The sequence below is a fragment of the Dipodomys spectabilis genome, unplaced genomic scaffold, assembly GCF_019054845.1.
Source record: "Dipodomys spectabilis isolate Male_0828 unplaced genomic scaffold, ASM1905484v1 ptg000466l, whole genome shotgun sequence".
Classification (NCBI taxonomy): domain Eukaryota; kingdom Metazoa; phylum Chordata; class Mammalia; order Rodentia; family Heteromyidae; genus Dipodomys; species Dipodomys spectabilis.
The window spans coordinates 334,028-359,617 of NW_024871143.1; positions in this window are offsets into that span (position 1 = coordinate 334,028).

A 25,590-nucleotide genomic window follows, 5' to 3' on the forward strand; every position below is an offset into this window, starting at 1 on the left:
CGATATACTATACCTTCATGATCCCAAAAACTCCATCCCCAGACTCTTAGAAATCATAAATCACTTCGGCAAAGTAGCAGGATACAAAATAAACCCACGAAAATCAGTTGCCTTTCTGTACACTAACAATGTACAAGAAGAGAGGGAAATAAAGGGAGTAACCCCATTCACAATAACCTCCCCCAAAATAAAATAGTTAGGAATTAACCTAACCAAAGATGTAAAAGAACTATTTAATGAAAACTATAAAAATTTAAAGAAAGAAATTGCAGAAGACACTAGGAAATGGAAAGACCTCCCATGCTCTTGTATAGGTCAACTTAACATAATGAAGATGGTAATACTGCCAAAATTAATATAAAAATTCAATGCAATTCCTATTAAAATCCCAATGATGTACATCACTGAAATACAGAAAACCATCCAAAAATTCATATGGAACAAGTTCAAACTCTACTACAGAGCTATAATAACAAAGACAGCATGGTACTGGCACAAAAACAGACCCGAAAACCAATGGAACAGAATAGAAGATCCAGACAGAAATCCACAAGCCTACAGTCAGCTTATATTGGACAAAGGGGCCAAAGACATACAATGGAAGAAACACAGCCTCTTCAACCACTGGTGCTGGGAAAACTGGACGGCCACATGCAAAAAACTAAAAGTGGACCCCAGCCTATGATCATGTACCAACATCAACTCAAAATGGATTAAAGACCTTAACATTAAACCTGAATCTCTGAAACTACTGCAGGACAGAGTAGGAGAGACACTTGAACTAATAGGCACAGGACGGAACTTCCTGAACAGAGTCCCAGGGTCACAACAAATTGGAGAGAAACTCGACAAGTGAGACTATCTTAAAATAAAAAAAACTTCTGCACAGCTGAATCTATTGCAACCAAGTTAGAAAGACAACCAACTATTTGGGAAAAAATATTTACCAGCACTATATCAGACAAGGGGTTAACATCCAGTATATACAGGGAACTCAAGAAACTAATCCCTCCCAAACCCAACAAACCAATTACTAAATGGGCAAGGTAACTAAAGAGGGACTTCTCAGATGAAGAAATAAAAATAGCAAAGAAATACATGAGGAAATGTTCATCATCACTGGTGGTGAAGGAAATGCAAATAAAGACAACCCTGAGATACCACCTTACCCCAGTCAGAATGTCTCACATCCACAAATCAGCCAACGACAAATACTAGAAGGGATGTGGAGAAAGAGGAACCCTATTACACTGCTGGTGGGAATGTACACTTGTACCACCCTTTGGAAAGCAGTCTGCAGGGTCCTTAGAAAGCTAAAGATTGCCCTCCCTTACGAGCCAATCATACCACTGCTAGGCATCTACCCTGAAAACAGGAACCAATATACAAGGACACGTGCACCTCCATGTATATTGCAGCACTGTTCATAATAGCTAGGATATGGAAACAACCCAGATGCCCCACCACAGATGAATGGATCCAAAAATTGTGGTATCTATACACAATGGAATATTATGCAGCCATTAGAAATGACAAAATATTGGCATTTGCAGGGAAATGGATGGAGCTAGAAGGAATCCTGTTGAGCGAGGTAAGCCAAGAGCATAGAGACAAACGGTACATGGTCTACCTGATAAGTGGATGATAAATCCAAAATGTTAGGTGAGACCACAAAATTAACAGGACTTAAGAAAAAAGAACTCCCACTTATCTGGTCGAACACTACTAAATATCCCATGCTGTTGATCACATGTATGGTGTATATGTGTACACCCTTATATATTATAGATTGTGATAGAAAATTTGCTCCAGGAAAGATAGAATGAACTTGTGACTTTAAATAAGCATTATTTTTCCCCAATACTGTGAAATTTGGGAAATTATGTAATCACTTAATCACAATTAAAAAAAAAAAAACCTCGGGGAAGGTAGGGAGGGAAGGGATGGTAGACGGAAAACAATGGAGGGGGTAACAATGCTCAATAGAAGTGTACTCATTACCTTGCTCATGTAACTGTAACCCTCTGTATTGTATCTTTACAATAAAAAAAAAATTAAAAAAAAAAGAAATCGAGAGACTTGGAAAAAAATCATTATGTGAAGGAAGCCAGACTCAAAGAAACATAGACTATATGGTTTCCCTCACTTTTATTAATTAATATTTGCTTAGGATAGTCCTGGCAGATAGGTTCGTTTTTTACACTCTTAATATTCGCTCTATGTGTGTGTGTGTTTGTGTGTGTGTGTGTGTGTGTGTGTGTGTGTGTGTGTGTGCAGTAATGAAACTTGACTTGGAGCCTCAAAATCTCGCTTGTTTTTTTCACTCATGACTGACTGAATCTGTACTATTTTAACCAAGGTTTCACTCTGTGTTTGATTGAACCATTGAAAATAAATGTCTCGTGGATTGCTACCCCAGCCATTTGTGAACCAAGGTCTTCCAATCTCAACCTCATGAGATGAGATACTGGCATCTAGTTCTATTGCCAAGTATCATTTGTTTTGTTTTGTTTTGTTTTTGTTGTTTTGTGCGTCCAAAATCTGTATGGAAAACAAATCATTTATAATCAGGACTATTCACATAAAATTTGTGTTGTTTAACTATTACCTTAATAATGTAATCTTTTTGCATCCACATTATGTGATTTGAATTCTATTGTTTCAGTCAAGTCACTTACATATAATTTGAATCTTCTTGTCTTGGTTTTATAGGGTGTTAGGTGTTTAAAAACAGAATTTATTAAGGTTTAACTCTGCACTACTGAAGCAAGACCTTTATGATTATTCAATGTCCTGTAAATCATAAGTTTATCACTACTTGAGGCACCATATGAGCACAAATAGTTTCCTATAATACCCACACATATTTTAGACCTCAATGCTATGCAATGCACACTTCTGCCAACTATGAAAGTGCATCCTTTTTAATTCTCCATGGATTTTCACAGTTCTTCTCTCTACTCTCCAGTGCTAAGTCCTGTGAAGGTCATGTTGATTTTCTCCCCTGTTACATTCATCATTGCATCTTGGGAACTTCTGGTATGCATTACTGTACTTCTGTCCATTCGCCTTGTGCTTCGGCTTGTACCCCTCTCACCTCGAAGTGCTAAAAATTGGGGATATTTGCTTTACTCTTTATCTCAGACATCTATCTTTACTTTCTAGAAATATATTCATTAAATTCCTTCTGTAAAGTCTAATGTCTTGAAAATTATTACTGCATTTTCATGGCTTTGTTATTGGCATAAGGGAAGAACATAGATCAGTATTGTAACTTAGGTAAATGATTATTGCAATCATGCCTCAATAGATGTTGTTCATTGGATAATGTTTACTTCTTCAAGGTCTGTCTGCCTGCTTCCTTTTCACTGTTTTGTTTATTTTTCAATGTAGTCTTTTCTTCTGGAAAATATTATGGGCCTAGTGAAGATCAATTCCTACTGTAATTAGTCATTAATTTTATTCCAACCTCATTTCACAGATCCTTTTGAGTTTCTTCAGGGTCTGTGTAGTGCTTCACATTTTTAGATATGTTTTAACATCGATCCAATGATGAAGACACATTCCTTAAGTGACCATTTTGATGACTGAAAAGAAACCATGCTGCAATCTCACTATATGGCAATTTTCTGGTTTTAAATTCTTTTAGATTAAAATTGATGCTGGACAACAAATATTCTATGTACAATTTTATATTTTCCTAATTATTTTAGTATACTTCCAAATATTATATAAAGTTAAAACATTATCACTTACTTAGTTTTAGGATTTCTAAAACGTACAGAGTAAAAGTTCTATTCATTCACAGTTTTAAGATAATAGAGTGTTCATTATGACCAAGTGAGATATTTTAAAATTTTTATTTGTCGTCCTTAAAAGTTGTGCTGGGGAATCAATTCCAGTGCTTCATGTGTCTTAGTCTACTGTGGGCCTCTGAGCCTGATGTGACCTGTGGTTTTATTTTCAACTGGAATAAAGAAAAAATTCACTAGGAAGGAATTATTACTTGCTTACTTTCTCCAATATCTCTCGCATACATAAAAGTAATATAATTCTACACCGACTGAAAATAGTGTTCCTATTAGAGTAATTGTTTATTTTTTGTAGCCCCACTCTTCACTGTCTTGTCCCTTTCCTATCTCCCATTCTCATAAAACTTAACTGGATCCACTGGAAACCCACTTCTAGTCAGCCTCGTCCTTAAAAATTCAACCTTAATTAACCTACCCCCTGGTAGTCCTGCTATAAACATTCAAAGGCCTGACTGCAACCAGAATCTTTCCTGAAAGTCCTCCTCTGCTATTGGGAAAGCCTTCTTCCACTCCACCCCTTCCTCGAATCCCTGCTCTGCACCACCAGAAACCAGGCCACATCCATATCTCCTCCTATGATCTGCCTTGCTGCACCAAGAACCCTGTCTACATCAGGCTCCTCCCTCTAATCCTAACTTCATCCACCAGATACCCCGTCCGTAACTATTCTATTCCCTCATAGTCCCATTGCTCCCATATTCCATTCCCTCCAAGCTCCTCCAGTCCCATTCATATCCCACTCCAAACCATACTTCTCCCTCGACCCCTCCTGTTTTCATCAGAAACTCCATCCATAACTAGTCTACTTCTAATTGGCCTAAAGTCTCAAACTCAGCCCTGAACCTACCTCTTCCCACAAAGCCCACAAAGGGTTTTTGCTACACCAAAAACCCTCTACCTCTCTATAACTGACTTTGTAGCCCCGGCTTGGTTGACCAGAAATTTCTCACACAGCCCATCTCCTGCCTGGAAAGCCAGCCCTGCTATACCACAGGCCTCTCTACCTCCCATATCTACTCTCTCAATGGCTACATTGTTCCCTAGATGAATCCTCCCCTCATTGGATCCTCCCGCAGATCCACACCCTACTCAACCAGTTATCCTGCCCATAATTACCCTACAACTTTGTAGACCTTCCACTCCTTCTCAAAGTCCCTCTTCCAATTAACCCCATGGCTCCAAGCCCTGACCTGCTCTAGAAAACCCCCACTAGACAACCCCTACCACACTATCCCATCTCTCGACATCCACATTGCTCCACTGCAAACCACTACATCTGTTTGACTCCCTCTGGAAGCCTTACCAGGCTCAACTTTAAATCCCTGTCCCTTCATAGTCCCTTTTTGAAGGTTGCCTTGCCCCACTGGAAACCCTGTCCAAAGTCTAATGTCCTGCCTTGCAACACTGAAATCCCCACCCAAACTTACTCCTCTTTTCGAAGTGGTAACTGGCTACACCAGAAACCCTGTACTAACTAGTCTAGTCCGCTGGATACTATCCCAGCTCTCACAAAGCTCTGGTCCTGAAAAATTCCTCCATATATTGTTCCTACATTCTGCTCTGCCAGAAACCCCACCTCCCCCCTAACACCCGTCCCAAAAGCCTGCCATTCTCCACCAGAAACCCCACCCCTTACTAGCCCACTTCTTCCTAGCACCACTCTGCCCTCTCACAGTCCCTGAAAAGCCTCTCCCTCATAGCTCCGCATTCCTGCACCAGAATCCCCAGCTTTTGTCGGTCTCTTGCCTTCATTCTCTTCCCTGTCTTATGGGAAACTTCACCCTACGTATCCCACCAGGGCTTACAGTGCTACACCACAACCACTCCTCTAAGTAACTTCCTCCATTGTAGCCTTGTTCTTCCTTTTCAAAGCTCTGCCCCAAACAGCCTCTTCCCCAGTGACCTTACCTTCTTCCACTGAAAACCCATCCGCCTGCCAGTCTCCATCCTAAAGTCCCACCTACTCCACAAGAGACCCAGCTCCTAACAAGTCTAGGCTTTCCTGTCTCCTCCCTGCCCTACACAGACTGGCTTTCACCCTCAAAGCCCCGCCCTTCTCTACCACAGAGGCTGTGCCAATACCAACTCCTCCCTTGAACCTGACAGGGATCCACCAGAAACCCCACACCACCTCATCCTTGAAGTTCCCACCTAGTAACTTTTATTACAAATGTGATTTTATAATGGTCACAGAATTCATACTAATCAATATGATAAGAAAGCAGTATTGCCAAAAGACAACAAAAATTAGATAGCTATTAGATGCCTTAGTCTAGTTTGGGGTTCTGTTACCAGGCAGATACACATTGTGTGAAAATGTGTGAACATGATTCCTCTAACTGGAAAGCATTCTTTGAAGTATCAGTAAGGTTTCATGAGTGAGTATTTTATTTCTAGAATTTTCGTACACATTTGTGTCCATTAACTGAAAAAATATTAGTTATTTTAAATCTACTGGTTTGGTTGAGGAAAGAGTATTAAGATGTAAAAAGATGACTTTCAAATCATCTCTCTACTGTATAAAATTTTGGAGTTACTTACTTTACTATGTACCAGAGTTTTTAGTAACAGAAATTCTCTACAGGAATCCACTTTGAATTTCCTCCTTCCACTAAAGTGCCCTTTGGAAAAGATTGAAGTGAGATTATACAGGTAGAATGCCAGAAACAAAAACGTATTTGAGATCATAACAAAAACCTTGATGAAGACCCTACCCAATGAGGTTAAATTTTCTAATGAAAGGAACTTAAGGGTATTTACCTGCAGACTTTCTGAAGACTACAAGAAAAAATATGAGAAATGCCCTCTTATACCATGGTTCTAAAAACAAAACAAAACCAAGGAAAGACAACATAATGAGACAGAAGGGAATGAGGGACTTGTACATGTGATATAGAATGTAAAAATACACTGAATCAGGTAAAAATAATTTTGGTCACAATGCCTGGTTGTTGTTTGTTAACCTGTGACTTAATATAGGTCTCAGCAGGTGTCTGCCAAGCTATTTGTGTAGTTAGTCAATTTCATCATTGCAAGATCATCAGGATGATGAACTCCCACACACCTTAACATACCTGCAACACAACTAGACATACATTCCTATTGGTCCAACAGTGTAAGGCAGACCTGTATTTAACCCATGCTTTGTATGTAGTATGCTATGGTTTTTTCACGCTTGATACAAAATGTCTCTGTCCAGAATTAAATGATGGCATTTATAGCGAAAATGATTTAGGGTCATTTTTAACATCTAATGCATGCTGAAGTTTTTATTTATACCTCTCCTTGTTCCTTTCTTTCTTCCTCCCTTTCTTTCTTTTCTTTTCTCTCTATTCTTTTCTTTCTTTCTTTTTTCCTTTCTTTCTTTCTTTCTTTTTTTCTTTCTTTTTTCCTTCCTTCCTTTCTTTCTTTCTTCCCTTTTCTTTCCTCTTTTAGGAAATGAGTATGAATTTAGATATTTTGTTTGCTGAACAAGAATTCTATCATTAGAATAATCCTTTTTCGATTTATTTACTTTGCTCATAGGTTATCCATTTTGCTGAGGGCCGAACACAGGGCAAGTTCCTCACCTCTGTCTGCCAACTAGCGGGGATCACAAATGCATTCCAACAAGCGAACCTTTAGGAAGATATGAGACTCTTATTACTTTCCTTGCACAATGGTTCTGATCTGTGATCCTCTCAAATTCTACCTCTTCAATTAGTGATGTGAGTTCCAGTAGCCTACCCTCATTATACATCTTCTAAATGAATTATTGAAGGCAATTTCACTTTAACCTCTTTTTTGCCAGTCCACTGGCTGTTAAAGTTTTATTTCTAGACAAATTTTGTGTATATATGCACATTAGCTTTAAAATATTATTTTACCTCCTTTTTTCCTTTTTAATTTTCTTGGTCAAGGGGCTTGAATTCTGGGTCTGGGCGCTGTCCCTGGGCTCTTCAGATCAAGGCTCACACGTTACCACTTGAGCCACAGTGCCACTTCTGGTTTTCTGGTGGTTACTTGGAAGCAAGAGTGTCATGGATTTCCTGCCAGGGCTAGCTTTGAACTACTATCCTCAGATCTCAGCTCCTGAGTAGCTAGGATTATAGGCATGAGCCATTGGCACCCAGCTAAAAATGTTACTTATTTTATGTACTGTGATTTAGTTGAGGGAGTAACATGAGTGTGTAGAAAGGTAACTTTCAAGTTACCTCTCTAAATAATTTCAGTTTCATTTTCATATTTATTGCAGTTATTAATAACAGAAACTCCCAAAGTAACAGAATAATCCTTCATTTTCTCCTTCCCATAGGTACTATTGGAAGAGAATGAGATCTAAGACAATATGAACTTGAAATTATAAAAAAAAATTATTTTGATGATACATGAATAACCATATAATAGAACGTGCTTTTCATTTTCTAAAGAAAGGAATGTCATGAAAGTGTATTTATTGGCAGGCTTTTCACCTGAAAAACAAAGAAAAAACAATATCATAAAAAAGCTGAAGGGAATCAGCAACCATGTAAGTGTGATACAGCATTGCACACTTTAAAACATGAACTGGTTCAGGTAAAGTAATACTTTGGGAAAGTATCGTATCTGTTCACTAAATTTATTCATTATAAATTTTTTATTTTTATTTACATGTCACTTAATATATAACTGCATACATGTGAGTGCTATGTAGATATATATATATCTATATATATACTATATATACTATATATAGATATATATAGATCTATCTATCTATCTATATATATATATCATCAGTATCTGCCCAGTGAACTGTATGGTTATGCATGGTTAGGTAATTTCATCATGTCAAGTTCATCAAAAAGATTGACATCCATAAACCTTAACAACCCTGCAACACCACTGCACATGCAAACTTAAGTGTTCACCATTGTAAGCTAGACATGTGTTTTACCAAAGCTTTATATATATGGTGTTATTTTTTCATTTAGTCTTGACACAAAATGTATGTGCTCCTAGAAGTAAATGAAGGCATTTATAACTACAATAATTTAGTGTAAATCTTTACATTGAACACATGCTCAATATGAGTTGTTCTTTCTTTCCTTTTCTTATTTTATCTTTAGGAATTTGATTTGAGTTTTGATGTTGTGTTTGCCAGACAAGTATTCCACCACTGGAGTCACGCCACCAATCCTTTCTAGTTTAAGTTACTTTACTCATAGAGTAGCAATTTTTGCACCCAGCCCAAAAAGCAGGGATCATGATTGCATTCCAATATCCCTACCTAGTAGGTTGATATGGGTGATACTTTCCTTCCTAGACTGATTCAGAACCGTGATCCTCTCAAACTCTCCCACTTTAGTTAATTGTGTGAGCTCCAGTTCTCCCTACTTCTAGAAGATAGGACAGGCATGAATGATTACAGGTAATTTGAGTGAATCATTGGCTAATATAGGTGACTTGGTATTAAAGTGTAGGGTAAGTTTTAAAGTATAATCACAGTAGTCAGATATTTTGCTAAGTAATTTTGTTTCACATTAATAACACATCTTGACCAGAATTAAGGACTTACTTTTGCTGTCTGTCAACTTGTATGTCATTTGGTAAAATAAACTTCATGTCTACCTTGTGGGATAAAGAACTTTGAATGGTCTGATGTGCTGGTTCATATCTATAATCATGGTTAGCAATCAGAAATAAATAGATCACAATTTGAACATAGCCTAACCAGAAATCTAAGTAGTCTCAATCTCAACAAATTAGTGGATCATGTTGAATCATGCCATTAATCTCAGCACCACAAGAGGCTAAGTATCTGCCTAATACCTGTGTCACTTGAGTAACTGGGACTCTTGTAGGCAGTCACCTCTACTGATGCAGAAACTGGGCTGAGATTTAGCAAGCGGAGGGAGGAGTCTGCCCCACCTTCCCAGGGTGAACCTCAACGAATGCAGTGATCATGCTTGCTTTCCTCCTCCAAATGTCTTGAGATGCCATGCTCCTGAGTGTTCATTATTTGATTCCAGTGACCTGTGGTAGAGGTATAAGGAAACATTAAATAAATTTCACATATGCCAATTGAGCAGCTCTCCCAGCCTGTGAGTTCAACTCAGCAAATGTTCATTATTTGAGAGGTGAGAATACTGAGGTAAGGGAGAGAGGTAGGGTGAGTGAAAGAGAGGACAGATAGAGAGAGAGAGCTGGGCGCCGGTGGCTAACACCTGGAATCCTAGCTACTCAGGAGGCTGAGATCTAAGGATTGCGGTTCAAAGCCAGCCTGGGCAGGAAAGTCCTTGAAACCATTATCTCCAATAAACCACTCAAAAACCAGAAGTGGTGCTGTGGCTCAAGCAGTAGAGCGCTCGCCTTGAGCTCAAGAGCTGAGAGACAATGCCCAAGCCTAGAGTTCAAACCCCATGACCGACCAAAAAACAAAAGAGAGAGAGGGGGAGGGAGAAAAGAAAGGAAGGAAGGAAGGAAGGAAGGAAGGAAGGAAGGAAGGAAGGAAGGAAGGAAGGAAGGAAGGAAGGAAGGAAGGAAGGAAGAAAGAAAGAAAGGAAGAAAGGAAAGAAAGAAAGAAAATAACTGAGAATGAATTGTTCGGAGTCAGGAGTCATATGTCAGAGGTACTACCTGGATTTGGTGTTAGGTCTGCTCCAGGTCATGCAGATCCTATGCCGACACCTTCCCAATTCTTGGCTAAGTTTCAACTCTTTATGAGTTGCCTAGTATCTGACACATCTGGAGGCAGCCACCTCCCCATCCGGTTTAGTCACAACCTGGTCAGCCTCTGGTCACACTATCCATCTGACCAGAGGTGAGTCCCAGAACTTGAAGTCACATCCAGATCCAGTGTGGCCAGAGTTTTCCCCAAATGGCCTCACCTCATCTGTTTCTTCACATAGATACATCCTTGCCCGAGGTTGGGTCTCCCCATTTTTTTTAAAATGCCTTTCCACAATGTATGACATGGGAAGCTATTCAGTAAATAAACTTCTTTACCTGACTGAATACGGTGTGGTGTTCTATTCATTGGCTACCTAATGAAACTCACCTAATTAATATACTTTACACTTCAGAGTTTCTAGTTATGAATCCATGGATATTTTTGTGACACACGTGAGATCAGTATCTACAAAACATATTTACTAGCATAATTTAACAGTATAATTCTGTCTGGAATCTTTAATAGCAGCTTAATTAACCATAAAATCTATTTTGTTTGCTTTGCTTTGCTTTGTTTTTGCTTAAAGTAATAGAAGAGTTGGTGAGACAATCTGTATGAAGACTCAGGGCCTGTGTTGGAGGGGCAGAATGATGCCGGCTCTGGCCTCAGAATTATCTGAGGACTGTGTTTGTGTATGTGGAAAGCTCTTGGCATGCCGGGCTAGAGAGGGAACATGTTCTCTCTCCCAATCTCAAAGCTCATGTAAGACTCCTGGGAGCTAAGGAAGTAGTTCTTCTGCTTACTTAAGCATAGACGAACAGCTAGTCAAGCATTTTCCTGAGTATGGTGAAGTGGTTTGAGCTTGCGCTAAAATAATTTAGATAAAAATATACAAATACTTTGTCTCATAGTTTAAGCAAAATTGTATCTGTTGAAATTGTTTGTGTGAATGTCTCCTGACTAAATCTTGGCAAAGATAATACTTGCTTGTCTTTAAATATCCACTAGCAATAAAGCACACCATGCAGTGGCAATTGCTGTTTGTACTCTGCAACTCCTGTGTCCTGGTGATTTTGCGACCCATACCCAGGAACCCCAATGCCTTAGACGTTGACAACTGTGACCCAAACAGGGACCCTGCAGTGTTGAATTCAGGAAGGAATATGCAGGTAAATACTTTTAATTACAGGGAGATGGGACAAGTTAAATCTACTCCGTACTTACATATCCTAAAATATTTATTTGCTGCTTATGGTGTAACTATGTATTCTTTTGACATAGAAATGTGTATTAATGTAGTTAGGGAATTGAATCCTTGGTTCCCTGACGAAGGGACGTTAGATGTTGATAATTGGAAATGAGTAAAGTATAATGTAAAAAGAGCTGTTTGAGAAGGGGAAAGGATTCCTGTTAGATTTTGGTCCATTTGGGCTATTTCACATACCCTTTTTAAAGCTTTAAATGAGAAAAGATTAATAGCGGGCTTAACGAAAGAGGCGGCGCCTTTTATTGTAGATTTACTAATGGACTCTGAGGTTAAGGGCAATGGATAAGCATGCATCACAATTAACAGAGAAAAAACAAGAGGTAAAGAAGGCTGAAAAGGAACAAACTGAAAGCGTAAATAGAATGTCTGAGCAAATGGAATTGAGTTTATCAAGATTACAACATATGGAGTTAGAAATTAGGAGAGTGAAAGGAGAATCTGAAAAAGTGAAAGTAAAACAGCCTTCGGCTCCTCCCTGGCAGATACAATTTTTACAGCGTCACTCTCACACAAAACAGAAGGCTCAGACAGTGAGTTTGATGATGAAATGCCTATTTTTACTTATCCTGTAATTTGACCACCTCCTGTGAATGGTATAGCTCAACCAGCCAGATATGAGGGTGTTGCTGTCGATGATATTGGTAAACTTAAGAAGGCAGTGACGTTGTATGGTCCTCAGTCTCATTATGTTAGGGAATTGCTTAATGGACTTGCCCGACATTACAATAATTTGCTCCCGAGGATTAGAAGATGCTTTGTAGAGCCTTGCTTAAGCAACCTGAATACCTACAGTAGCAAATGTGGTTTTCTGAGTTATATACAGAAAGGACTAGACAAAATGCACAGAGCAATAATCCATGCCTGCAGGATGTAACCCTTCCCATGTTGAGTGGAACAGAACAATATGCAGATGCTCATATACAAGTGAACTCTCCTGAAGATATCAATGAGCAGTTATGAGACATAGGTATTGAGGCATGGGAGAGGATTCAGCTGGTAGGAGAGCATTATGGCTCCTGCACTATAGTAATTCAAAAACCAAATAAACCCTATGTTGAATTTTTATCATGATTGACACTGACCTTGGAACATACTATTGTGGGAGAGACTGCACTTCAACAACTACCGAGCATGTTGGCTTATGAGAATTCTCATGAGGACTGTAGACGAGCCCTATTGCCTATTAAAGAATCTGGGGATATAAATACATATTTAAGGGAGTGTAAAGACATTACATCCGAATTCAGGCATATGCAGTTGTTTGCTGAAACTATGGCCACTACCTGGCAGGCTTTACAAACCAAACCCTCTAATCTAAAATGTTTTGGATGTGGTCAAACAGTACATATAAAGAAGAATTGTAAAAAGGCTACTGATGTTAACAAGAGAGGACCAAGAATTTGCCCTAAATGTAAAAAGGAAAGCACTGGACAACAGTGTGTAGATCAAAAATAGGCAATAAAGGAATTCCTATAAAAATGCTTACCCTATGCAGGGAAAGTTTGCATCTGGCCAGCCCCGGGGCCCAGGATTAATAACCGAGAGTAGCCAACCATTTTTCTTCCTAGTCCCTGCCACAGCCCACAGCGCCACAATGGACATGCCGATTCATTCATCTACTGAGAGGCATATTGGTTTAAAACATGCTTGCATGTAAGTATGAATTATGGTCATTCAATTTTGAAAACTGACAGATGCCACCTCCCCAGACATACCAAAATCATGATTTCTAAGTAAGATAGGATTTTACGGTGGTACAAGGGTTGAGATATCTGGATGAGTCTAATGGGTATCTTGCACTGAATTAAGCAGGAAGATATCCAATATCATATGGGATAAAAAATGTTAGTGAGAAATTATTCCCTTGAGAAAGATATAGGAGGCTGCCAGAGGTATGGAGAAATTCAGATAATTTTGGAGGATTTAGAAATGAAAGCTCAAGTACGTCTCTTTAAGTGGAAGGGCAAAAGAAGGGGAAGAGAAGAAAATAACTGAAAGCAGATCATTGTCCCAACTTAAAGTATAAAAAGACATAACCTATAACTTCCAAGTTAAAGAGAGACCAATATAATACATCCCACTTAATTTAGATATATGCAAAATATTTACTTGCCTTTTTCCCACTTTAATGCTCCAAAATAAATGAAGACTTATAAGAAACGTTATGTGATTGTCGTTACTTCAACCTGAACATTAATTGTGATGAGCCCTCTTTTTCTCAGTATGCTCTTGGAAAATACTCCCTAAATTGATGATGCTGTGACTGATTAGAGAGCCAGAGTAATGGGTTTCTACTTGAATGATAATCCCAGAAGAGTTTAATGCAGTTTTTTTCTCAAGGTATCCAAGTATATTGTCTGACGCTATACTCTGAACACACCCTCACACCTGAGCACATTATTTGAAATTGTACATCAGCATTTCCTTGGCACATTCTATTTTGTGCCTTTGTTTTTTTGCATGTTCATTTTGATTGCTCTACTTCCATTACATCTGTACAAACTGCTAAGAACATTGTTCAGCTACCACTTCTTGTTTGCAAACACCCAGTCTATGTATGAATGTACTTTGTCCATGTTAACCAATAGGGTAGTACTCACTCTCTGAGGAGAAAAGTTACACAGTATAACTCTATGCCAACATTAGAGGGTGTAGAATTTAAGGCATTTTGAGACAAACAGTGATATTTGAATTGAAAGGCTCCTTAGGGACATTTTCTTGGAGCTCATTAGTTTACCCAGGAGAAACATAAATATCCACACACTTTGGAGCTAATTAGTAAGTAACTGAATTAACACTAGATCCTAGATGTTGTGTTATTACAAGTCACCATTGTATTATTGGTACATCAGAATCCTTTCCTACATGCATATATGTGTCAGAAAATGAAAGAAGGGCATTAAAACAAAATTCTTATCTGTTTAGGCATTTAGTCCTTGTGGTGAGGGTAATGTCTGAACTCTTCCATTTAATAATACCTTGAAGTTTATAAGAGCACTTCCTACATATAAGAATTTGTGGCAGGTCATTGAGAGGGTTATTTCAGCATGGAGATATCCCTAACAAGAATTATATTTAAATAGAGTATATGGCAGTTATGACATATCAATGGCTATTGAGGCATTTTCTATTCTAAAGAAGAATCAATTTGTGGAGTCTTCAGTAACATCAGTAAAACTGTATGTTCAACCTATACTTGGTGTTACTTTTCCTACATTTATAATGAATAACCTGATAAGATGTCCAAACATATCTAACGATATTTCAATAAAATCCCAAACTGATGTAGATACATGGGTCACTCATTGGGACTGTAGGGCAAATTAGGCTTGTCTGTGCTATAGTTCAATCCATAATCTCCTTCAAAAATATTCACAGAATATATCTAAGTAAAGTTCATGACACTTACATCTGTATAGTACTTCTAAGGTCAGGATAAAAGCATTTGTTCCCCAAATTTAAAATCAACAGGGTCTGTTGAATTCATGGATCTAGAATTTTATGGCTTCACATTAATATCTCAAAATTTCATCAATATGACTTACATCTCTACCAGTTCACCAAAACACTGTTCTTATTGAACTTGTCTATGTCCTTTAAGTTTTCAAATCCAAATAGCATTTTTCCTTCAATGTCTCTGTAAGTTTTGACCTATTCTTCCTGAAAATTATTTCCTTCCTTTCCTTCTGTAAATCTGTTTCTATTACTTTCTTGTTTCCTTATATCTTTCTTCCAATCTTGTCCACACTGGTGCTCACATTGCTACACTTATGTCATAACTTTTCTTTTCCTCTTACCTTTAATAATGCCCCCAATTTTATCATTCTTTTTCATATTCATGGTCGTGGATATTTTGATGATATCTAAACAGACCTATCTTTGCATCTGTTTAATATAAACTTTGGAAATATCAGAGAGTTTTTTCCCCTAAATACATCATTTTCACCTATAATCCTTATCACCAAGAATAACACTCACACATTTGCTTGGCCAGAGATGTAGAACCCTTTAGATTTCTTCTTACCCTTCTACTCTCACCCATTATATAAGATGAACGATCAACATTTTCTCAGTTTCTGTTACTAATTTGATTTCTTTTTTTTTTTTTTTTGTTGGTCGTGGGGCTGGAACTCTGGGCCTGTGTGCTGTCCCTGTGCTCTTCAGCTCAAGGCGAGCACTCTACCTCTTGAGCTACAGCAACACTTTCGGTGTTTTTTAGTGGTTTCCATTGGAGATCAGAGTCTCGTGGACTTTTCTACCTGGGCTGGCTATGAACCGTGATCCTCAGATCTCAGCCTCCTGAGTTGATAGGATTACAGGCATGAGCCACTGGCGCCCAACACTAATATGATTTCCATGTACTCCTTTTTATGCCCCTGTCACAAGTCTGTTTCATGTACTCGTCCCTGGTCACCTAGTGTTAAACAATTTTTAGAAAGTATGTTTTTTCCCCATAGTCTTTTCATATTTGTCCTCTCCATCAATAAATTACTGCTCCTTGTAAGTATGCAGAGGGAAGATCTCAGACACAAATTCTAGTATCATTATTTCCTCACTACATTGAGTGTTGGCCGTACATTTCTCATCTGTAAATGGATGTAAACTACCAGAAATATGGACGAATACATTTGCTTACTCCTAGAGCAAGAAAAAAGAAAAGTGAAGTGTCCGTACATTTTCCACCTTAGCTTACAAATAAGGCTAGAGTCAAACTCGGTTTGTTGGTATAAAGTCACAAATTGTTTCATGCAGAAATAAAAATAAATTTTACCTCCTGGCTCTAAGGGTTGTGTCCTTTTAAGGCAACTACAGATATGTAAGTGGTATTATGTAAATTGGGTCATGTGTCTACATTTGTATTGAAGAACATATTCAACATATCATTGGAAAACATTGGTTATTGAATAGTATCTATATGAGAATGTTAATTGAACTAATCGCACTAAGTTGAAAACTAATATTAGTCCATCAAAATTTTCTTATTGCTTTATGTGTTGCCAAGTGTTCTTCATAAACTTATACATAGATTTTCTTCAGTGAACTGGATAGAATCTAAAACTGACCAAGGATTTCTGTCTAATAGTGAAGCATGCTTGAGGCATGTGTTGTTACCTTCTAGGGATATATAACTAAGAAACTGGCGATGTGGGTGGTGAAAGGCTTTCTCCTAAGTTCCCAAGGCTAGAACAAACAAGATCATTTGATAACAAAGCACTCAGCTTATTATATTTTATCTATGTGGGACAATAAACAATTTAAAATAAATGATTTTATTTATAAGCAAATGATACCACCAAGAAAAGTGAGTAAGTGGCGCTGTAGCTCAAGTGGTAGAGCGCTCGCCTTGAGTTCAAGAGCTGAGGGACAACGCCCAGGCCCAGAGTTCAAGCCCCACGACCGACAAAAAAAAAAAAAGTGAGTACACATTAGAGAGACTGCAAGAATAACATTAGGGATTTACTGTCTCACCTGATTATGTGATTGTATTTCTTGATATTGAAGCTCTCCCCTTGTTATTCTTATTTTATGTAATCCAACACTGTTTATTATTATGTATTCAATGTGGGAAATCTAGCTTCAAAGATGTCTAAAAAGTTTTCCTTTTCAATTATAACATTGTCATTATCAGGGTCACTCTGATCACCATCATTTTCAACAAAATTATTATTACAACATACGTGCTAATTATTGAAAGTCTGGTATGTGTATATGATTTTGTATTATTTGTACTTTGATTAATAATTTTAATATTACCACTGTGCATGCATCCATGTTAAATTTTTGAATAAATAAACAAAAAAACTAAACCATAACAGGTAGCTTGACTATGTGATTATAACAAATTATTGAACAGATTTTGAAGCATTGCACATTTCTAACCAGTATGAATTAACTTCCTCTCTCCCTGTCATCACACACAAATATTTAAGGGTTTGAACAGAATTTTTCAAGTAATATTCTATAAATATTACTACAACATCATGTATATATCTAAAATTACCTTGAAAATAATGTATTCTACTTTCTATTGAAATATTAGTCATTTTACTCTAGGAAATTTTTGGAAAAATAGACTATATATCTTTGAAATGAAAAGGGTAAAAAATAGTAGCATAAAAGTTTTAGAGGGAGTGTATACATTCAGAAATACATGTGTGTGTGTGTGTGTGTGTGTGTGTGTGTGTGTGTGTGTGTGTGTTTGTGTGTATAAATGTAATGTGTAGAAAGTCATACATTTTTAGTGAGAATTTGACATCATATATATATTTATGTATAGAATTATGTGCATTATAGCGAAATAAACATCTTAAAACATAATTAAAATTAAAAAACATCAAACCAATTGCCGGTAACTCACGCCTATAATTCTAGCTCCTCTGGGGGCTGAGATATAACTATTGTTTTCACATCTAGCCCCGACAGAAAAGTACATGTTAGATTCTTATCAACAATTAACCATTCAAAAACAGAAATTAGCCCTATGCTTCAAGTTGTGCAGTGCTGGCCTTGAGCACAAAAAAGCTTAGGGACAATGCCCAGGACTTGCAAACAACAACAACATGTCTCACATTAATTTCACAAAAGCATTTTTAAACTGCTGTGAACATTTCTTAGAAACATGAATACATGCCCCTGGAAAATATTAAGTAAAAAGGATAGAATATTTGTGTCTATGTTAAAGACATGACTATTTAGATTGTTTAAGATATTTAGGTAATGATTAGGAATTAAGAATAATGATAGGTAGGTAATAATTGAGACTGGTCTTTTATTCTGTTTTATGATAGTGATAAAATGATACCTGTAATGATTATATAAAATTACTCTTGGGTATTTGAATTATAATAAGTGATAAACATTTTTGAAGTTTATTTATTGTGAAAATTTTGTACCAAGGGGTTACGATTACATGGGCAAGGTAATGAGTATATTTCTTTTAAAACATTGTTGCCTCCTCCTTTGTTTCCTCCCCCACACTGATCCCCACTCCTTCCCTCCCCCATTCCCCGGCCAATGTTTTAAAGTTCGTTTTTCGACATAACAAAAAATAACTCCAGATTTCACTGTATTTGATATTGGTATAATTTGTAGAGGGGAAGGGAAAAAACAAATCATTTAAATAGGAATACAGGTGGAAACATTGCAACAATGAAATGTACAAGTCGTTATGTTGAAAAATGAACTTTACAACTTTGGTGGGGGGAGAGGATTGGGTAAGGGGAGTCTGAGAAGTGATGGGAAGGGGAAACAAAGGAAGAGGCAAAAATGCTTGATAAAAAATGTACTCATTATCTTGTAATTATAAGCCATCTGTACGGCATTTTCACAATAAAAAAAAATACCTCTCAGTCCTATCTCTCAACATTACCGGACTTAAATCTCCAATTAATCGACTTAGACTGTCTAGTTGGATTAAAAAGCAAAATCCTTCTATCTGCCTTTAGGAGTCACGCCTTGCACATAAAAACAAACACATTTTGAAAGTGAAAGTCTGGAACAAAATCTACCAAGCAAATGACCCCCATAAAAAAGTGGGAGTTGCAATCCTAATATCAGATAAAATAGACTTCAAATTAAAATTCGTGAGAAGAAATAAAGAAGGTCGCTACATACTAATGAAGAGATTGCTCCTTCAGGAGGATATTACAATTCTAAATATCTATTTGCCAAACAACGGAGCAAGCAAATTTATCCAAGAACACTACTTTCCCTCAAAGCTCACATAGATCCAAAGACATTAATTGTTGGGGATTTTAACACACCACTAACCCCACTAGATAAATCAACTTGGCTAAAACTCAATAAACTGCAGATCTAAACAACTGCAAGGATCAACTAGATTTAACAGACATCTAACGAATATTTCACGCAGCAGTATCAGAAAACACGTTTGTCTCAGCAGCACATGGAACATTTTCAAAAACTGACCATATTTTAGGTCACAAAACAAAAGTCCAAATTCAGAAAAATTGAAGTTATACCTTGCATTTTCTCAGACCACAGGAAATAAAATTAGAATTCAATGCCAAAAGCCACCAAAGAAAGTCCTGTAACACATGGATGCTGATCAACACACTGTTGAATCACGAGTAAGTCATGTAAGAGATTAAAAAGGAAATTCAAGTGTTCACAATATTCAACAAAAATGAACACACAAATTACCAGCTCCTCTGGGACACAGAAAAGGCAGTACAAAGAGGCAAGTTTGAGATATATGAAACCAACAATTTTATGACACATCTGAACCTCCTTGAAAAAGAGCAGCAAGATAAACCCCAACCCAGTAGATGGAAAGAAATAATTAAAATTAAATAAGAATTAAATGAATTAGATTCCAAAAAAAAAAAAAGAAAAAACACAGAAAGAATCAACAAAACAGAGTTGGTTCTTCGAAAACATTAACAAAATTGACAGACCCTTAGCAAATCTTATCAGAAAAAGAAGAAAACTCACCCAAATAAATAAACTCAGAGATGAGAATGGAAACATCACCAGAGAAACAACCAAGATTCAGAACATTATAAGGGAATACTTCTCAAAACTATGCTAATAAGTTTGAGAACTTGGCAGGAATGGACCTTTTCATAGCAAATATCGACATGCCAAAACTAAACCAAGATGAGTTAAACCATTTTAACAGGCCCATATCAAGCATTAAGATAGAAACAGCAATATGAGAAGTCCCATCTAAAAAAACACCAAGACCAGACAGATTTACATCAGAATTCTACGAGGCCTTCAAAGCAGAGCTCACACCAATACTACTCCAACTCTTCAATGAAATTGAAAGAGAAAGTTCACTACAGAACTTATTCAATGAGGCCATCAAAACCCTCATCCTCAAACCAGGCAGGGATGCATCAAAAAAGAGAAATTTAAACATATTTCTTTTATGAATATTGATGCAAAACTTCTCAACAAAATTTTGGTCGATTGACTTCAAAAATTCATCCAAAAAATAATACAACACGATCAAACAGGATTCAATTCAGGGATGCAAAGTTGGGTCAATATACGCAAATCAATTAATATAATACATCGCACCAACAAGAGCAAGGAAAAGAACCACCTGGTTCTCTCAACTGTTGGAGAAAAAACATTTGACAACATCCAATAAACCCTTTATGATGAAGGCTCTGGAAAAATTAGGAACCCAGGGAACATTCCTAAATAAAATAAAGGCTGTATATGACAAACCTAGAGCTAGCATTACACTTAATCATGAAAAACGAAAGCCATTTCCTCTTAAATCAAGAAGGGGACAATGGATTGCTGGGTCATAGGGAAGCTCTTTCCAAAGTGGTTGAACGAGTTTACACTCCCACCGACAATGAAGTAAGGTTCCCTTCTGTCCACATCCCCTCCAGCATCTGTTGTTATTAGAGTTCTTGATTTTAGCCATACTAACTGGAGTGAGGTGGTATCTCAATGTTGTTTTGATTTGCATTTTTTATGGCTAGGGAGGTTGAGCATTTCTTCATGTGTCTATTGGCCATTCTTCTTTCCTCTTCAGAGAAGTTTCTCTTTAAGACTTTAGCCCATTTATTTATTGGGCAGTTGTTTCTTTGAAGATTTGTTGTTGGGGGATTTAATTTTTTGAGTTCCAGTTATATTTTAGATATGAGACCCTTGTCCGTTGTATGGCTAGTGAAGATCTTCTCCCAATCCGTGGGCTTTCTATTGACCTTGCTAGCTATGACCTTTGCAATGTAGAAGCTCTGCAACTTCATGCAATCCCATTTGTCCAACCTTTCTTTGATTTGTTGTGTTTCTGGAACTCTATTAAGAAAATTTTGGCCTGTGTGGCATTTACCCAAATGTTCACAAACAAGACCACACTAAAACTACCAGCACGACTATGTTTATTGCAGCATTATTTACTATAACTAAGATATGGAACCAACCCAGATGCCCCTCATTAGATGAATGGATCCAGAAAATGTGGTATATATACACAATGGAATTCTATGCTTCCATCAGAAAGAATGACATTGCCCCATTTGTTAGGAACTGGAAAGACTTGGAAAAAATTATATTAAGTGAAGTAAGCCAGGCCCAAAGAAACATAGGCCCCATGGTTTCCCTTATTAGCAATAACTAGTATATGTCTGACTCAAGCAGAAAAGGTCAGATAATTTGATTTTAGGAAAATGAACCCTAAATATGTATTCAAATGTTATTTTATCTTTCTTGCGATTGTTTCTAACACATTTGTAAAATGATTTCTTCGTTGCTTTGTATGTCCCTCCCCCACAGTATAACCCCTACTTTCACTGTATTTGATGTCAGTATAATTTGTGGAAGGGAAGGGGAAAAACACATCTTTTAAATAGGAATAGAGGTGGACCCATTGCAACAATGACATGTACAAGTCGTTATGTCGAAAACGAACTTTACAACTTTGGTGCAGGGAGGGGGGGAGGATTGGGGGCAGGGGGAGAGTGGGAAGGGATGGGAAGGGGAAACAAAGGAGGAGACTAAAATGCTTGATAAGAAATGTATTCATTATCTTGCCCATGTATTTATAAACCCTCTGTAAAGTATTTTCACAATAAAAAAAAAGAAGGGGACAAGGATGTCCACTCTCTCTAGTTTTTTTCAATTTAGTATTAGAATGCCAAGCTACAAGAATAAGAAATGGTGCAAACATAAAATGGATCCAAATAGGGAAAGATGAAGTAAAACTCTCCCTCTTTGTAAATGACGTGATCTTGTATTTAAAGAATCCCATGGAATCCACTCCCAAATTACTGATAGTGATTCAAAACTTTGGCAAAGTAGCCGGTTATAACATTAATCCTCAAAGACAATGGCTTTTCTCTAATCCAACAATGAGAAAAGTGTGGCTGAAACCAGGAAAACAATTCCATCTATAATAGCCCCCCAAAATAAAACGCCTAGGAATTAACCAAAAAGTGAAGGACCTTTATGATAGAAACGTTTTTGTTTTTTGTCAGTCATGGGTCTTGAACTCTGGGCCTGGGTGCTGTCCCACAGGTCTTCACTTCAAGTCAAGCGCTCTATCACTTGAGGCACAGCAAGACTTCTGGTTTTCTAGTGGTTTATTGGAGATAAGAGTCTCACTGACTTTCCTTCCCTGGCTAGCTTTGAACCATGATACTCAGATCTCAGCCTCCTGAGTAGCTAGGATTACAGGCGTGAGCCACCAGTGCCCGGCTGATGAAATCTTTAAAAACCTGAAAAAGAAAATCAAAACAGTACTTAGAAAGTGGAAAAAACTCCCATGCTCCTGGATTGGAAGGATCCACATATTGAAAATGGCAATACTTGCCAAAGTTATCTACAAATTCAATGCGATACATATCAATATTCCAACCTCATTCTTCAACGAAATATAAAAGGCAATCCAAAAATTAATATGAAACAATAAAAGACCCCGAATAGCAAAAATGATCAAAAACAGAAAGAAAAGTGCCTGAGGAGTATCAATACCAAATTTCAAACTCTACTACAACACCATTTTAATCAAAACAGCTTGATTACTGACACAAGATCAGACTTCAGGACCAATGGAATATAATTGAAAATCCAGAAATGAACCTACAGATCTACAGCCATCTAATCTTCGATAAGGGAGCTAAAAACTAGAATGGAATAAAGACAGCCTCTTCAGTAAATGGTGCTGGCAAAATTGGTTAATCACTTGTAGAAAACTAAAGCTACATCCTGTATATCACCCTGCACCAGAATCAACTCCAAATGGATCAAAGACCTCAGAGTCAAAGCAGACATTCTGAAAACATTATAGGATGAATAAGAGAAACTCTAAGTCTCCTTGGAACAAACCGAAATTTTCTTAAAAGAGACCCAGAAACACAACAAATCAAAGAAAGGTTGGACAAATGGGATTACATGAAATTGCAGAGTTTCTGCAGGGCAAAGGATGAAGCTAGCAAGATCAATAAAACACGGATTGGGAGAAGATCTTCACTAACCATACAACAGGCAAGGATTTCATATCTAATATACCTGGAACTCAAAAATTTAAATCCCCTAACAACAAATCTTCACAGAAACAACTGCCCAATAAATAAGTGGGGTAAAGACTAAAAGAGAAACTTCTCTGAAGAGGAAAGAAGGATGGCCAGTAGACACATGAAGGAATGCTCAACCTCCCTAGCTATAAAATGAATCCAAATCAAAACAACATTCAGATTCCACATCACCCCAGTTAGTTTGGCTATAATCAAGAACTCTAACAACAGATTCTGGATGGTATGTGGACAGAACAGAACCCTACTGCATTGTTGGTGGGAGTGTAAACTTGTTCAGCCACTTTGGAAAGTAGTATGGAGATTCCTCAAAAGACTCCACATAGAGCTCCCCTATTTTCCACCAATCCCACTTTTGATCATTTACCCAAATGATACAAACATGATTATTTTAAAGCTACCAGCACGACTGTGTTTATTGCAGCATTATTTACCATAGGTAAGATATGGAACCAACCCAGATACCCCTCAGTAGATGAATGGATTAAGAAAATGTGGTATATATACACAATGGAATTCTCTGCCTCTATCAGAAAGAATGACATTGTCCCATTTCTTAGGAAATGGAAAGACTTGTAAAAAATTTAATTAATTGAACTAAGCCAGGCCCAATGAAACAGAGGTCCCATGGTTTCCCTTATTTACAATAACGTATATTTGTCAGACATGCAGAAACGGTCATATTAGTTGATGTTAGGTGAAATGAACCCCAATATAATTATTCAAATTGTTTTTTCTTTCTTCTGATTGTTTCTAACATTAATAAGTTGATTTCTTTGTTGTTTGCAGGTCCCTCCCCCACAAGATAACCCCTGTTTTCACTGTATTTAATGTTGTTATAATTTGTGGAGGGGAAGGGAAAAAACAAATAGTTTAAATAGGGGTACAGATGGACCTATTGCAACAATGAGCTATACAAGTCATTATATTGAAAGATGAACTTTACAATTTTGGCCTGGGAGGAGGTTGGGGGACACGTGGTGGGGGGATGAGAATGGATGTGAAAGGGAAACAGAGGAGGAGGCCACAAGGCTTGATAAGAAATATACTCATTACTTTGCTCATGCAATTGTAACCCTTCTGTACAGTATTTTCAGAATTAAAAAAAAGAAATATACTATTCAGGAAAAAATATATAGAATTAGGGGCCTGGAAGGTGGCTCAGTAGTAGAGCACTTGACTTGCATGCTTGAGGTTCAGGGTTCGATTCCTCAGCACCACATAATCAAAAAGAAAAAATCAGCAAGTGGCGCTGTGGCTCAAGTGGTAGAGCACTAGCCTTGAGCTGAAGAGCTGAGGGAAAGCACCCAGGCCCAGAGTTCAAGCCCCATGACCGGACACCAAAAATACATATAGAGAGAATTATAAGATATAAAAATACTTAAGACTCAGGATCATTGTAGCTTTAACATTGTAGCATTAATAAATATGTGCCATGTATCTGTTGGATATATTTTCACTTCTGTTATAGTGTCCTTTGAATATTGAAAGATTATCATTTGATGTTATCCGGTTTTTTCTTGCTTTTCTTTAGCCACTAATGAACGTCCTGAACATCTAGGATTACAGGCATGACATATTGGTGCACGTTTGTCTTTCAATATTTTAAAGGTTTTCCTCTTTCCTTTGAATTCAAACATTGTCCTGTCAGTAATTCTGCATATTCTCAGACTGTTGTTCTCAAAGATGATAAGCATATGTTTGGTGGGTAATTGTCATGCTCATTGTGTTTGACAAAGTTTTCGTTGTTCCTATTGATTTGCCCTTCCTAATTATTTCATATGATGATTAGAATATTTAATATATAGACTTCAGTTTTGCCTCTATGGAGATTGTAGAAGTCATGTCAAAAGAATGTTTTAAAAG